This window comes from Chrysochloris asiatica, unplaced genomic scaffold (genome assembly GCF_000296735.1).
Source record: "Chrysochloris asiatica unplaced genomic scaffold, ChrAsi1.0 scaffold00034, whole genome shotgun sequence".
Lineage (NCBI taxonomy): Eukaryota > Metazoa > Chordata > Mammalia > Afrosoricida > Chrysochloridae > Chrysochloris > Chrysochloris asiatica.
In genome coordinates this window covers 1,320,440-1,324,552 of record NW_006408552.1, presented here as the reverse complement: position 1 = coordinate 1,324,552, position 4,113 = coordinate 1,320,440, and positions in this window count along the sequence as shown.

The following is a 4,113-nucleotide window of genomic DNA, read 5'->3' as shown; positions in this document are numbered from 1 at the left end:
TCTTTTTAGAGGCAGATTTACTAATCTAATGAAGATGGGTGGAGCCCCCTAGATTATGACCCTATTGCACATCCTTCAAGACTGGACTTTCACCCCTGTGGTTCAATTGTCAGCTGAAACATAGACAGGCCTACTGTTGTTACGTGCTGTCGAGTTGGTTCTAACTCTCAGCGACCCTCTATAGGGTTTCCTAGGAGCAGCTGGTGAGTTTGAACTGCCAACCTTGTTGTTAGAACTGACCTTGCAGTCCGGTGCTGATCCTACAGTGCCACCCACACCAGGACTCCTGATAGATCTATAAGGGAAACACATTCTGAGGAGGTACAGTACCTGTTGCGGCACTGTAGGATCAGCACGGAACTGCGAACCATAAAGTTGATGGTTCAAACCCACCTTTGAAACCATAGGTTGCTATCAGTTGGAGATGACGCCACAGCACTTAACAACAACAATAACCACTCCTTAGAATAATTAGCCAGATGAGATCAACAAGATCAGCATTTGCCCAGGGTGGCACTGTAAGATAAGCACTGGATTTCCAAACTCAAAGTCAGCAGTTCAAACCCACCAGCCACTCTTTGGAAACCCTATAAAGGGTAGATATGAGTAGGAACCAACTCGACGGTACTTAACAACAACAAAGCTCAGAAGACTGAAAGAGATAGAAAAGAAAAACAAATGGAACCAGTAAATGCAGAGAGAAGTTAAAAGAGTGCTTTTACACTGTGAGAACTGTAATAAATGTCATGAAAAAAAGAAACAATTTGCTCTGTAAATTTTCACCCAAACCACAATAAAATGTTTAAGAGAAAGAAGGAAAAGGGAGAGACACATTAAGAAAAATTAAGGCTCAAAGGGGGAAATAAAGAGAGCCTTAAAAGATGGTTGTTGTTTTTAGGTGCCGTCGAGTTGGTTCCGACCCATAGTGACCCTATTATGTACAACAGAGTGAAGCATTGCCCAGTCCTGCACCACCCTGCTGTGCTTGAGTGCACTGCTGCTGCCATTGTGGCAGTCCATCTCGTTGGGGGTCTCCCTCTCTTTTACTGTCCCTCCACTTTGTCAAGCATGATGTCCTTCTCCAGCCACTGGTCCCTCCTGATAACATGGCCAAAGTATGAGAGACGAAGTCTGGTCATCTTGGCTTCTAAGGAGCATTCTGGCTTTACTTCTTCCAACACAGATTTGGTACTTTTAATATTCTTTTTTTGGTGTTTATTATTCATTGTCCAACTTTCAAAAGCATATGAGGCTATTGATTAGCATATAGGAATAAAAACAACAACAAAAAACTAACAATGGACAGATGTGACACAGGCATACTTGTAAAGATGCTGTTGTTACTAGGGGACAATAAGCCACTTCCGACTCATAGCAACAGTGTACATAACAGAACGAAGCACTCACTGCCTGGAGGATGCCTGCGTCATCCTCACAATTCTTGTTACATTTGAACTCATTGCTGTTGTCACTGTGTCAAGCCATTTCCTTTGGGATCTTCCTCTTTTTCACTGACCCTCCACTTTACTAAGTATAATATCCTTCTCCAGGGACGAGTCCCTCCTGACAAAATGTCCAAAATATGAGAGACGAAGTCTGACCATCCTGGCTTCCAAGGAGCATTCTAGCTGTACTTCTTACAATACAGATTTGCTTGTTCTTGTAGCAGTTCATGGTACTTTTAATTTTCTTCTCCAACACTATGATTCAAATGCATTGATGGTCTTCCTTATTCATTTTCCAACTTTCACATGCACATGAAGCAATTGAAAATACCATGGCTTGTGCCAGGTGCATCTTAGTCCTCAAACTGATAGCTTTTGCTCTTGAAGCCTTTAAAGAAGTCTCGTGCACATAGTTTACCTAATGCAGTATGTCGTTTGATTTCTTGACTGCTGTTTCCAAGTGTGTTGGTTGTGGATCCAAGCAAAATGAGGTATTTGACAAGTTCAATCTTTTCTCCATTTAGCATGATTTTATTTACTGGTTGTGAGGATTTTGTTTTCTTTACACTGAGGTGCAATCCATACTGAAGATGAGAATGATGTGAATTGTAAGATGAGCTTTTTAGCTGAGAGTGTGTTTGTTTATGTAATTATGAGAAAGGATATGTATATAAATATACCACCACGACCTCTGTCAGATTGTGGAGCTGTGGTGGCTTGTGTGTTGCTGTCATATTTCAAATACCAGGAGGGTCATCCATGGTGGGATTCCAACAGAGCTTCCAGACTAAGACAGACTAGAAAGAAAGAACTGGAGATTGACTTCTGAAAATTCACCAATGGAGACCTTTGGGATTATAACAGAACCTCATTTGACTCACTAGCTTTGGGTATATCATTGGAAGCCATCGACTGTTGTGTGAATTGGAGGGGCTAGCAAGGGCGAGGGAGCCCCTGGGTGAGGTGGGTTGGCACAGTGGCCACAGTGGTGGACTTGAACATGATGGGAACTGTGAGCATGATGCGTGGACCAGGCAGCGTTTTGTTTTGTTGTGTACGTGGTCACCATGAGTCCATTAGACGGCAGCTCGTGGACTCCTGGTGTGGCGCTGTGGGTTAATGGGCTGGTCTGCAGTTTTGTCATGCTGATAAAGTAATGGGTATTTCTAGATAGTTGTTGACAATAAGTGATACTATTATTTTCTAGGAGCTCTTGAAGTAATTGTAGTAAAGCCTAACCTGTCTCTATGGTTTTATTTCTGATTCTTTTCTATGGAAGTTATGTTCTTAGTGACAAGCTGTTGTTGTTGTTAAGTGCCATCAAGATGGCTCGACCCATAGCAACTCTATAGAGGGTTTCCGAGGAGCAGCTGTGGGTTTGAACTGTGGATCTTGTGGTTCACAGTCCAGTGCTAATCCTACAGCGCCACACCAAGAACCCTAGTGACAAGTGGATGGGCCTAATTCACCTGGCATGGAATTGTGTTTCTGACTCTTAGTAGCTGCTGAATCGCCGCAGATGAGTCATTTAACCTGTAATCCTCCATCTGTCATTTTAAAAACCGGGATTGCAATGCCTTAGCTTGTAAGGTTGTTCTTAGGATTCCAGGTAATGAAAAGTATCTGGCACGTTGTAATCTTGGGAATGGTTGTTGTGACCACTGTTTCTCTTTTCTACCTTGTTATGAACTGAATTGTGTCAAACCCCCCACCTCCCCACCCCAAAATATGTGTTGTAGCTCTAACCACCGGGATTCTAATCCCCTTGGGGAATGGATTTCTTTGTTATTGTAAGGAGATAGTGTTCAAGTGTTAGTGTAGGGTGTGTCTTAAATCAATCTTTTCTGAGATGGAAAAGAGATGAGAAGAGCAAATGAGGAGCACCGGAGGCTGAGGAAGATGAGCCCCACACCACAGAAAGATGAGCTAGACCTTCCCGCTCCCTCCCCCATTCCCAGCTAACACAGAGAGAAAGCCAGCCCTGAGAGCTAGCCCCCTGAATTTGGACTTCTAGCCTCCTGAACTGTGAGAACAGAAACACCTGTTAGTTAAAGCCCCTCACTGGGGTACTTCTGTTATAGCAGCTCCACGTAACTAGGAGACACACCTCTTTCTTTCGTTTTATTTTTTCTTCCTTTCTTTTTTCATTTCCCTTTCCCTCTAACTACACGTCAGGCTTGCCAATAGCATGGATGTTGTTGGCTGGACTATCTTGGTGTTATTAGGTCAAAAGTAACATTAGCAAAACACACTGAGTTAAAAAGGGTAAATCATTATGAGATTAAGAAGAAAAAGGAATGAAACTATGTAAGAAGGATAGAAGGCAAAATAAATCAAAAGCAATGTGTACATGGTAGATGGGAGGAGATTGCAGATCAGGATGAGGGATAAACTAAAGGCAAAACGCAGAGCTAGGCTGCCACTCGCACATGTTTGGAAGCGATAGAGATCCAATCTCCTTCCTTCCTTGGAAATCTGACACTTTCTAGACTTGCTCGTTTTAATGTGGTATGCTTGGCTTACAGAAAAGATACGATCCAGGGGGGGATTGTTAGAAAACAGGGCTTCTTTCATGTCGAATCATAGAATCCAAGTGGTTTAAGCTGCATAGAAGATGTTGATTGGGTTTCTTCATCGTTAATGAATGATGAATGCAGAGGTAATGTCA